The sequence below is a fragment of the Copadichromis virginalis genome, linkage group LG11 (assembly GCF_057382275.1).
Source record: "Copadichromis virginalis isolate Kocher_CV1m ecotype Utaka linkage group LG11, C_Virginalis_male_GT1.1, whole genome shotgun sequence".
NCBI lineage: Eukaryota > Metazoa > Chordata > Actinopteri > Cichliformes > Cichlidae > Copadichromis > Copadichromis virginalis.
Window position 1 is genome coordinate 11,421,357 of NC_140628.1, and position 12,271 is coordinate 11,433,627.

At 40.4% G+C, this 12,271-nt stretch overlaps 1 protein-coding gene across 1 annotated transcript in view; it reads right to left on the minus strand.

Annotated features, from left to right (window-relative positions):
- Positions 1-12,271, minus strand: part of LOC146698144 (F-actin-uncapping protein LRRC16A-like) — an 85,153-nt gene that overhangs the window by 59,862 nt on the left and 13,020 nt on the right. The gene's annotated exons all lie outside the window — the stretch shown is intronic.

Sequence of the window (12,271 nt, forward strand, 5' to 3'; positions counted from 1 at the left end):
TTTAATCTGCCAGCTCCCTAATACAAAGTCCTTTTGAGGCCTGAATGCACCCATGTAAGAACAGTGGTGGTAATGGTCCAGTTAATCTGCAAGGAGCAAGTGGTATTCATGTATACAGTCTCCTGCAAGCTCTACTGAGGTAGCTCCCTTATTTAAACCAAAGCAGTAAGAAGATGTCTGTATATAAGAAAAGGCAACTTTCGCGTGATGTCCCACCTCGAGTCGCCCAACAATGCCCAGAATTCATGTTTAAAAGATGGTTTAGGCAGGCAAACTTTGTGTTTGTGTTGCTTCTCCCTGCTGAATAAACTGTCTTGATCATGTGTGTTTATGATGGAACACAGCGAGGGCAGAGCTTACTTATGTTGCTGGTCTGTGAAAGGCTCAACCAGGCACATCTCTAATGCCTGGTTGAGCAACGCTTTCAAGCAGACAAGCAGCTTTGAAGGGTCATTTGGCTGAATTGTTTTGATGCCTCACAAGGAGTATAATGTGGTTTTGGAGATCTTCCTCGTAATATTAACAGTGGAAAGGATGCAATTTCAGTCAGGATTACTACAGTCAAAAAAAGCTATTTATCTGCAGTCATGTTGTGGGACCACCCCCACCTTAATTTGTATATATGTACAGATGTCAAAAGTATAACACCCAAAGAACAGACAAGCCCTAAAACAGGGTTGATGTGGGTTGCAAAGCGGCTTGCAGACATATTGCACCTGAAGGCAGGCTATCCGTCCATATCCATCTTCCACTAAACCAATTCAGGGAGGAAGTTGGATGTGTAAAGTGAACAAATTTTATCATACGGGCACCACAAACAGGAGAACAAAGGTTTCAACCTTTAAGAAGTAAAAAAAGATTAACATCAAAAAGACATAATGTAACATTTTAAAGACAAAGGCATGGATCATAACACTGCTTTTTCTCCTGCCAAAAAGTATCACAGCACAGCAAAGGTTGACCTTTAAAACTTCAGAGGGACACTGCCAGCCTTTTCAAAGAAAACACCCTGCTTGGTCAGCAAAGATACACACCAGGAAGAGATATTTGTTTTACACTAATCATTTATCGGCATATTACGTTCTTGATGAACTGTTAAATTGGCTAGCCTCTAAATTTTCATGATTTCTGCAGTTAGGCTCACACCGCATGGACTAAAATGCCTTAATAGCCAAAACCCCAAATCAACCTCTGGCCCCAGACCTTTGCTGAATGTCATTCCTGTGCTCTATTTACCCAAAATATGAAATCTAACATGCAGAGGGCCAAAAAAAAATACACAACAACAAAAAACATGTTCTCCATTAAATGTGTCTGACCAAGAGTCTGAAGTCCTAATATGCTCAGTTTACTTGAAAGAAAAAAGAAAAGAAAAAAAAAGTATATTTGTTGTTGGTTACTCAACTTCCTTCTGTCAGAGCTGAAATAGCCCAAACTGTTTATCTGTGTCATACTTACAGTTTAAATAATTTTGGTAAAGCCAATCAGATTTTTAGGGAAAAACTGCCACAAATGCCACAAGTATTGAATTAACTCAAAAACATTCACAATCTTAACATGCAGGCTACAGAGAAAGACAGCTTAGATCAGCTAAGCTTGACACACTACAAACAAAAAGAAAATGGAGGTAGCAGAAAAAAAGAGAACAGAAGTTAGAGAAAACTGATCAGAAGGTTTAGAAGCAGAAAAGCAAAGTGAAAGAATACAAACAAAACAGGAGGAGAGATAACAGGTTTCGTGAAACAATGACTGATTTGAAGGTCAGGACAGGAAGAGAGAAAACACTGAAGCAAGTCTAGAGACTGTCAAAATCTTTTTTTATAGACGTGAAAAGAGAAACAGAGGGATGAAAGGCACGGTTTAAAGGAATGACAGTGGTTCCCAGGCCTCTGTGGCTCAGCTTCACTGGCAAGGCTTTCATGGTTTGATGTGATGGAGACAGACAGGCCAGCCTGTATGGCCAAAGATAACCTCTTCTAAAGAGCACCAGTCACTGCTGCTACTCTCAAATCTCCTGTCATTGTCTCAGTATCATTTCTGCACTGTAGCACTCATTTAGATACAATGTGTCTGCAGGTGTACTAGTGATGGAATACATTTCATTTCTCCTTAAGGGGTAAATAAAGATACAAATTTTATTTAAAGATCACTTTAGTTTAATATCAACTGAGGAAAGTGTAGAGACTGTAACTGATGCAACTGAGATGGATATACATAATCCATAATTTGGGCAATAACTTTACAGTTTATATTGCAACGAGTTTGTCTAACCTTGGGAACTGTTAAAGGGGCTCTCCAGCTGCTTTACACAGTTGAGATTAGTCATCACCAGGGGCAGTATTCAACTAGTGGAAACTGCTCTAAAATGTCTTCTGTGGCTCTGGAGGGAGTTTCCAAAGTTAACAAAAATATATTCTTGTTGATGTCATTATAATTATTTTTTAGACCCAAATTAATGTCTAAAGCAGTTTCTCTCTGGGAGATTAGTATCCTGATTCTGATTAAAGGTCAACATATCTATATTTGATCATTATTTACTTTATCAATTTCTTGATTGAGTTACTGGAATAAAAGCTGTATTTTTTTTATCTCAATTCCTTATACAGTTATATTATTATGAGCAGCGTCTTCTTGCAAATGGTCATTACAAAGAACTCACTGACTGTGAGTAGAGTAGAGTAACCATGTGACTGAGGTTTCGTCTTACATGTCCGGTCTTTGTAAATTGTAAATTTAAAGAACTGTAAATAATCCAGTACTTAAATTAAATCAATTAAAGTAATGCAGGTCAGTCACATACTTTGAAAAGGATAAATTCAGCACCCCTTATAACAAATTCAAAGTGTTTCACAAAATTTAAGCTGCCACAGCCTCTTCAATTTTTCCTTTAGCTTTCCTTCCTGCCATCCTCCTCCTGTCAACGCATGATCGCCCCTCGGCACTCTCTCAGCGCACCACTCTCTCCATCTGCACTTTAAAGTGGACAAAGGCACAACGACCCATGACCCCCCCCCCCCCCTCTGCAATGTCCCCTCTACCTCTCTCTGTCTTTGCTATCTGTCTTAAGTGGATTTAAGCCTTGAGCCTTCCCATCAGCCAGTGATTTCACAGCGACCACCATCGTGCGTTCAGCTCTACTCAGCCAACCAGATGGCAGCAGCATTGAAGCATGTCTGCAAGACCAGAGAGAGCATCTGCTATTGCACACACCCTCTCTCTCTCTCACTGTAATACACATAGAGACACACTAGCATTCACACACATCCTGGTGGCTCACATGCAAGATAACTGCCACAAGCTCTAAAGCACCATTTGTCTTCTTGGCCTGAAATACATATCACCGGCAGACAGACACACATACGCACACATATACACAAACATCTGACACAGAGCTATAGATACAAATCATTTTTGCTTCGTGCACATGTAAAAAAAAAAACAAAAAAACAAAAAAAAAAAATTTGCAGTTAAAGCACAAAGAAGTACAGGCCAAGAAGACCTCGAACCACTTTTAAAAGATTAGCAATAAATCAAGATCGGAAAAGTGTAAAACTGTGCGTGTGTGTGTGTGCGTGTGTGTGTGCGTGTGCGTGTGCGTGTGCGCGTGTGTGTGCGTGTGTGTGTGCGTGTGCGTGTGCGTGTGTGTGTGCGTGTGTGTGTGCGTGTGCGTGTGTGTGTGCGTGTGCGCGTGTGTGTTGTGTAGTCCATTCATACTTTTATCATTTGTAGATTATTTTTTGGCTGTCAAATTGTCAACACCCCCCTCCCGTCTCCCGCCCGCCAACCCATTTATCCACTCAAACACACTTTGCGTTGCTACGGCAACTGCTGCCCCATACTGCAAACACACATTTGTGAATACACTAATAGACGCACGCACATGAAAGCCGTACACTGCGGTGCCAAGTCTTGCCTGAGAATGTCAATGAGTTTTCTCACCCTTAAAACAACTCTCAGTCTGGCCTACAGTTAGCCTGAATCTCTGTAGGAACCGGAGCCACACAGAGCAGCGTTTCATCTGCGGCCATTCAGCTGTGGCAGCACTCAACCACAGGAAATCTTCCCCCCACCAAAAAATGCTTTATTCATCCATCATGTCTTGGGGTGCATTCACACTCAGTTGTAGCCATCAATCACACAGTGTCAAATGTATTCCTTTGGTTTGTTCTGGGTGAGAGAAATGTCCAGAATTAAAACTAAAAACAAAATAAAAAAAGCAACAACATTTGTGGCACTGTCAAAGATACTTATGTGTCCCAGAGCAGAGAAATCAACCCAGAGTGGCAGTGCCAAGAACTGAAGTGGTGACTTGCTCCAAGAGAGAGTCAATACACCTAAGAATAAGACCCCTAAGCTAAAAACAGAATGAGTCACTTCAGCTAATTCACCTCTTAAAATGTATTCACCCTTTTACACTTCAAAAGGGCCTAAAGATAAGAGCATGGCCACTTTGACTCACAGGTTGATCCACTGGTGGCGTATCTGATGTCCTGGTGTTGGTGTTGTTCCTGCATCATCATAATAATCTATCTATAGATATATAAAATGCTTTTGTTTATATAAACCTCTCTTCCGGAATAAATAGTAGGCATTTTAAAATGTTTTCCTTATCCAACAAATATACCACCAAGCTAGGTTTGTCCGTTAGCCACATTTTGGTTACTTGTGTTTAGCTTACTTCTTAGCTAATGCTAACTGAATACTCAGACAGTAGTCAACTGCAATGCTGATCCTGGATGGACATCATTATTATGAGGTTGTAGGAACAACACCAGTGTGGGGATAAGAGGTCATGTGAGTTCCTGTAGCCAGCAGTTGTCTGTTAGGGTTCACTTGTGCTAAATGGAGTCATGAAGTTAGACATTGTGTGCTGCCTCCTCTAGCATTTTCAGTGCAGCTATCTGCCAGATAATATGGCTTGCTGTATGGCTGGTTGTACTAACAGACCATCCAAGAAGTCTGCTCTCAGGCCTTAGTACTAATTAGCAGGTATTTATGTCCACGTAATAGACCCATAGAGCCTGTGGGTACAGCTTCTGATCAAGCATGCTGGTATTAGCTTGAAACTCTACCCTCCAAAGCCAAAATTAAGCCTATCATTTTTTCTCTTGGACAAATTATGACTCACCAGAAATTTTGGCAGCAGGGAGGTAAAGTGTTTAACTAATTGTTTCATTCATTTCATGCTGAAGCCAAAATATGTTCAGTCAGTGGATAGCGCACAGCCAGCACAACATCCCCTCAGTCCACTGCTGACACAGACTCTTTATTGCATAACTAATGCCAGACATGTCCTTCACTATGTCTAACATTAACGAGTCATAATGTTGGCTGCAAACTGTCAACACAGCACAATAAAAGAGTATTTTTTTAAGTCTATGCACCACAAAAAGTAAAGAGGGGAGAGAGACAGAGAGAAAGAGCAGCATTGAGACAGAGAGGGAGACTGTGGGTGAAGGCGAGCGAGGGCGGTGGTAGACCAAACCCAGTGAAATAACTTAATAGAGCTTAAGTGCTATTTTGCTGATAAGAAGCCATGATGTAAATACAATCACAGGAGAAGACATTTAATGAAGGGAAGTGTTGCAAAGCTGTTTTATCTCTGTCAAAACAAATGCTGCTGTGATGACCCTCTCAGCTGTTAGTACACTGAAATCCATCAGCTCTCCGTGGAGCCAATGCAGTGAATTTCTCTCATTCCCTCTCTTTTATTCCATAATCTCTTAATGTGCCCATACTTCTGTGGCCTCATTGTGCCTCACTGTATTTTAAATACTATGCACAAATGTGAGACTTGTATGCTCGTCTTTATGCCGTGGAATGTATGAATATTAAAAAAGAAAAAAATAATCGTGGCACAGAAAAACCCAAGAAGGAGAATGCTCAGGTTATTTTTCCTTCTTGTTCAGCCTTTATCTCAAACTGAATGCCATCATAAAGCAATATACAGAGGAAAAACTGTTGCAACCTGAAATTCATTGTTTTGGTACCTCCTCTCTTGTATGTACAGCACATATAATTGCTCATGCTACTGTCTGTGTGCACATATATATGTGGCGAGTATGTAAAGAGAAGGCATACCAATAGACTCAAACCACTGTCTGCTCATATCTTGGAGCGATCAGGGATGGTGTAATTCAGTGTAAGAGATGGGCTGATGATCACTGGCCCGGAGCAGCTATTATAAAAAGGAAAATACTACAATATAATCAGTAAGGCAGATACCTTCATGTGTGCCACGTCTACTTCATACATAATCCGAGCGGGTCGGGTCGCCAGGGTTTTTGGATTCATTGCGTCAATAGTATAGAAGTGGATTTAAATAGATCAGTGAATACTCAATAGCATGGTGCGCCACCCTTTTTATTTTTAATGAAAAAGACAATTATAATAATAATATAGTCATTTATTATTATAGTCGCTTATCCAACGCTCCTTGAATTCAATTTGTTTTTATTTACTGCCTTAAAAAAATTAACGCAATACTGTGGCTCATGGATCCAATATTATTACACTTGTGAGCCATAACAGAAGAGCCACCTGCCTAATATTATGTAGGTAAACATGGGCAAAGGACATCTGCCCTTTGGAATCTGGGACAGTGATGGTGGCAGAGGACCAAGTTTGGTCCTGTAATTTGAGGAATCGGGACTTGATGTATCAGACTTGTTCCTGTGCATCATTTGGATGTTCAATTAGATAAAAATCTGGAAAGTTTGAAGCCTAAGCCTTTCGCTCTATAGTGCTTCCTTCAACCATGACAATTTCTTGATTGATTCTTTCTCTATTATGGTTTGTTCAGTCTGTCTGCATTTTTGTAACGTGACTTTAATGTAAGGTCATTACAGCACTAAAATACTAAAACTGTGCTGCGATAGCAGCTGGTTGGTTGTCAGCTGGCTTATAAAATTAAAATTAAATTTAACAAAGAAAAAAAATTCTCATTTTACACTTATTTGCAAAGTTTTTGTTTCAGAGACTGTCCTGAAATGTAATCCCACATGGATCAAATTTTTTAGGTCTGAAAGACAAAACCGGGATAACACTAATTACAGATCACTGTCAAGGAGCCATTCTTAAGGAAGGGAAACAAGGAGAAGAGGTGCAGGTATACCAAATTACAAAAAAACTGGACTGAAAGATAAGTGGCAACAAGACTGATGGAGTGATGAACCCAAAATTTAAATTTTTGGTTAAAATTAGCTGTTAGTATGTACAAGAGGAGGTCAGGAGAGAGGTATAACAACTAGTGTCTACAGCCATTGTGGAAATTCTGTCATGGCTTGGGGCTGCACTTCAGCCTGCAGTGTTGGGGAACTTGTCAAAAATTTGATGGCATTAGGAACTCATTAGAGTACCTTTAGACTTTGATCAAGAATGCAATACCATTTGGAAAGTGTCTGATTGGCATGGTTTCATTCGTCAGCATGACAATGATCTCAAACACACTGCCACTCAGTGGAACACCATAAGCATTAACATAACCATTGACCTCCCTAAAGCTTGGAACTTAACATTATGGAAGCAGAATGGAAGAAAAGGCAGCCAATACTCAATGAAGAACTTTGAATGTCCCTATAAAAGCCTGGAGAACTATTCCTGAAGACGAGTTACAGAAAGGTTGTCTAAGAGAGCTCATGTCGTGTTAAAGTATAAAAGTTGCTAAACTAAATGTTGACTTTCAACCTGCTTTTGCCTTAAACACTGTATTTATATGTTTGTTTGCACATTTTGATAAATCCCTTCACTTATATATTTTAAAGCATCCACAAAGCAAACAGATAATTTTCGTCAGCAGAGGAAACGCGCTCTTCTGTGTTCCTGCCATATGCCTGCAGTGGGAAAAGCCTCTGGTGCCAAAGATAACCCCTTATCTCCACTGATAGAGTAGGAAGACTCAGTCGGACTAACACAGAAGTAATCACCGGTGGGATTTGCGTAGAGGTCGAGTTGAACCTAAATTGGCTCCAGAAAAGGCTCCCCTAACCATTCTATATTCAGGCAGAGAAATCATTTATTTTATATTGATTCTCCACAGCTAAGATAAGCTGCTGACGGTGCAGCTGAGGTCTGCTCCTCTAACGTCTGCAGACTCACGCTATGCCAAAACCACAGCACAACGCCAGTATGTAGTACCTTTTCCTAGTACAGCATTGGTTATAAAATAGGTGACATGATTATGTACAGTTTGGTCTTCTGTCTGCAACCCCAGTTGAGAAAAATAACACTGCCTGTGTACATCTAAATAAACCTTAGAACTGCTGTAATTTTGCAAAAGGTAGCAGCAGCCAGATAAGCAAAGACATCAGTATCTTTATGCTCACTTATATAATTTAGGGAAGCATGCCAAACACTGCACAATAATAATGGAGACAGCTCAAATGGCTAATAATGCACCGTGTTCCGATTATGAATGAAACCATCCTGCAGTGCATATCCCTCCCACACTACACCAGCAGCCATGAAGAGAACTGAACGAGAGACATCAATTTTCTTTTATCACTGCCTGTTCATCATTCTGCGTTTTACTGCTGGAGAGATGAGCGCAGTGAGGAACAAAGGTGGCTGACAGTGCTACTTCCCTGAACAGATTTGATTGGCTGGTCTCGTCAGACCACAGCTGCAATGAGCCGAGGCATCAATAACTGTGGAGTCTGATTATGTTACATTTCAAGCTTTATTCTATTTTCAGTGTTACTGCTGATTTTTTTTTCTTTTAGTCAGACAAGAAGCTGTCAGCATATATGCACAAGGTCTTAAATAATGAATAGAAGACCATGTAAGCTTGAGCAATGGAAATGTATCACAGCACACATCACAGCAAAAAAGAAAATCCATGCAGCAGTTGACATATTAGTCTCCAGACTAAACCCAAAAAAGCATTTTTGCATATTGAATCAGGCACCATAGATCACTTCTGTGTGCAGCTTCTGTCCCTAACAAGTTTAAAATGCTGCTAACCTGCTAACACAACATATCTGAGACTGATCAAGCACTCAAAGGGCCAGGCACAGGGATTAAATGACTATGCTTTCAGATTAGGATTATACTCTAATTTCCAGGTCCAGGATATGTATCATGGTTTTATAGCTTAACACATGGGAATAACACGGGTCACCCCTTAGAGCAGTGCCACAGCCTGCACACCATCCTCTATGAGCTGTGTCCGTGTTTAGGTTACAGAGATAAGGAGGAACCACAGGGGCTCATTCATTCATCAGCATGCCAGCCAGACACAATGAGGAGGTTGGGTGTGTGTGTGTGTGTGTAGCTATTTGATTGTGAGCCAGTTTGTGGGCAAATCGGATATCACTGTAGACCACTGAGATTAAAGAGTGAGACAGTGAATCACATGAAAAAAAAGAGAGAGCAGAGGAGGTGAGAGTGCCATTTTTACAACCAAGGTAACAAAAAAAAATCAGAGTGGAAACCCTCTAACAGGAATACAGTAAGGACCGACACAGACAAAGGCAGAGCAATCAAAGGGAGGAGGGAGGGGGGTTGGCATTACCCGTGGTTTCCCTCTGGAGCAACAAGATAACATCAGCTGGTAGTAATAACACACGCAAACTCAGCGCTGGGCACTAGGCTTAAGCTGTATCACAGTATTAGGGGATACCAGGTTAGAAATCCAGACAGCATCAGTAAATATATTACACAAAAAAAAGGAGGAAAGAAAAACAGATGTGGCTCTTTCTATGAAACCATTAAACAGGTGATGTATTGAGGTCACATATTGCTGTGCACTGCACGAAAACATCAGAAGGAAGTGTATACCAGCGAAATATGGCAACTGCAAGCATTAAACAAAGTCTTAATAGTGTTACTGTCATTCACAAAGGTCAGCCAACCAACTGAGTGTTTGTTATTGATTGAGCCAGTGCATAAAATATGTGGTTCAACCGGTCTGTGGGTTACTCTTGCTTGTACTTCTGCTGGTCCATCAGCCAGCGGCACAGGAGAGCGAACTTCTAACATCCACAGAGCTGAAGTGAAACTGAGTGTTAAACAATGAAGTGTCCACTGCAGTCACAGCCTGTAATTTTCATATTGTACATTTATTGATTTTTTTCATGCTTCTTCCATTTCTTGTGAACTCTGCTGTTGTTCACTTCCCTTTTCCAGCCCACTTGCCAACCAATCAGCATCCGACCGGCATCATCTGCATTCAGCGAAATGTAGTTGGGATTCTGGAGGAATGTACTGGACCAACATTTGCGGTGGATAAAAACCCTCATCTGTTCACTGACCAAATATAAACACATAGGCAGGCAGACACATTTGAGGGACCATAAAATGCGATTAAGAAGGCACCACTAATGTGTGAGGGTCGAGTACTCCAAAGGTCAAAGACTGGAGGATCATTCCTAGCCAATAATTTCCTAACTGAAAAAGTATCTAGTGGCTTTAATCATGCCTTACAAATTATATTAATCAGCTAATCTAAAATTAACAAAAACACTCATTATGCCCAACATTAGCAATGCTAGCTGTTACCAGCAGCCTTCTATGCAAGTCCTTATAGTGGTAGGTGACTACCAGTGAGGGCAGCAAAGATTTATTGTTTCATATACAAATCCCTCACATCCATAGCTACCATTACCATGACAGCAACAGTACCTTAATGGGACCGTCCCTTTAAAGAAAAATGGAAATTGGTCATAGCTAAGACGGGACAGTACTATAACGGCCATAAGCAGGACTTCCCATTTTAGATCTTTTAGACATTTTGTGAAATATGCTTTTCTGTTTTATAGGAACACAACAAAAAAACAAAAAAACAAAACGAAACAAAACATATTTTTAACATTCATGAAAACAGCCAACAGCTAATGAGCTTAGTTTAGCATAAAGACTTGAGAAAGGTGACACAACTAGCCTGACGCTGTTCAATGGTAATACAATCTGTTTATCAGCACCTTGAAAGCTCATTAATTATACAGCTTGTTCTCGATTCCCATCTTCGTCCTGCGGTAATTGGCTTCCAACTCCGGAATACACTGGGAGTTGAGCATTAACACAAACGGATACATGTGACTTCATACAAGGACCAAAAATCACTGAATAAAAGGGGTGCAATTGTCTCCTATATGAGATTCAAGCCCACCATTAATTCATTAAGTAATGATCGTTGGAACTGCATTTAGTCTATAGCAGGCCACAATAAAAATAATAATGCAACCTGAACTGCAATGAGATTATAAAAACCAACCATGCAGCAAAAGCTTTCAGAAGTCACTGCAGTCATTTTGCATGTGTAAAAATGTCTGTGACACAGCAAAGTGTCCAATATGATGCGCCCGTTTGGGGTTTCCATCCTGTTTTGACTTGAGTTGTTGGTTTAAGCCTCGACATAGGGCTGGGCAATATGGCCTAAAATCCATATCGCGATATAATCTGAAGCATGTGCGGTAACGATATATATTGCAATATATTCTTTTCTTCTGTATAACGTATTTTCCACACTATAAGGCACACTTAAAATCCTTTAATTTTCTCAAAAATCGGGTGTGCCTTATGTATGAATTCTGGTTGTGCTTACTGACCTCAAACCGATTTTGGCGTGCAGAAATCTGTTAAAAAATGTTTTGATGGATTGTCAGGGCATTACCGCTGCCGTAGTGAGGAGCTTCACGGAGTAATCTGGGTCCAAAACTCCGTCCCAAAGTCCCAAAGTCTTTGGGACCCAAAGTCAAATGAACACTGAGAGTTAAAAATGGTCTAAATTCTTTCATCTTTAATAAAATCATCAGCTTTGCTGCTTTAGCAGGTGTAACAATTAAGTTTAACATCCATGCATCCCTGAAAACAGAATTTATTAAATTTAACGGAGTTAGAAGTTAACAGGAAGTTAGCTCGCTAGTTTCCACCTAAACATGACATACCATGTTCTGACTGAGAGATTTTTGAAACTAATTAAAACGTACAGCTCTGCTATCACTTCCAACATAAATGAAGACAGAAAACTAAACAGCAGTGACGTTTGTAGGGTTACTGAAGTTCGACTACCTGGTATATAATGTTGTGCTACGTGATTGCTAGCGACACAGCTATGTTAGCATAACATTAGCACAGTGAAGCTGGAGAACGAACGCTAACTTTTTTCCACTCGATAAAAGTTAACGTGAGGGATTCTGGTGGTCAGGGACAAATGCAATCACGTAGCAGGATGCTATACACGGGCCAAACTTCAGTCAGGAGAACAACTGAGATTATTCATCCACAATACGAGGTTAGTTATTAATATACTGCAACAACTTGGGAATAGAAC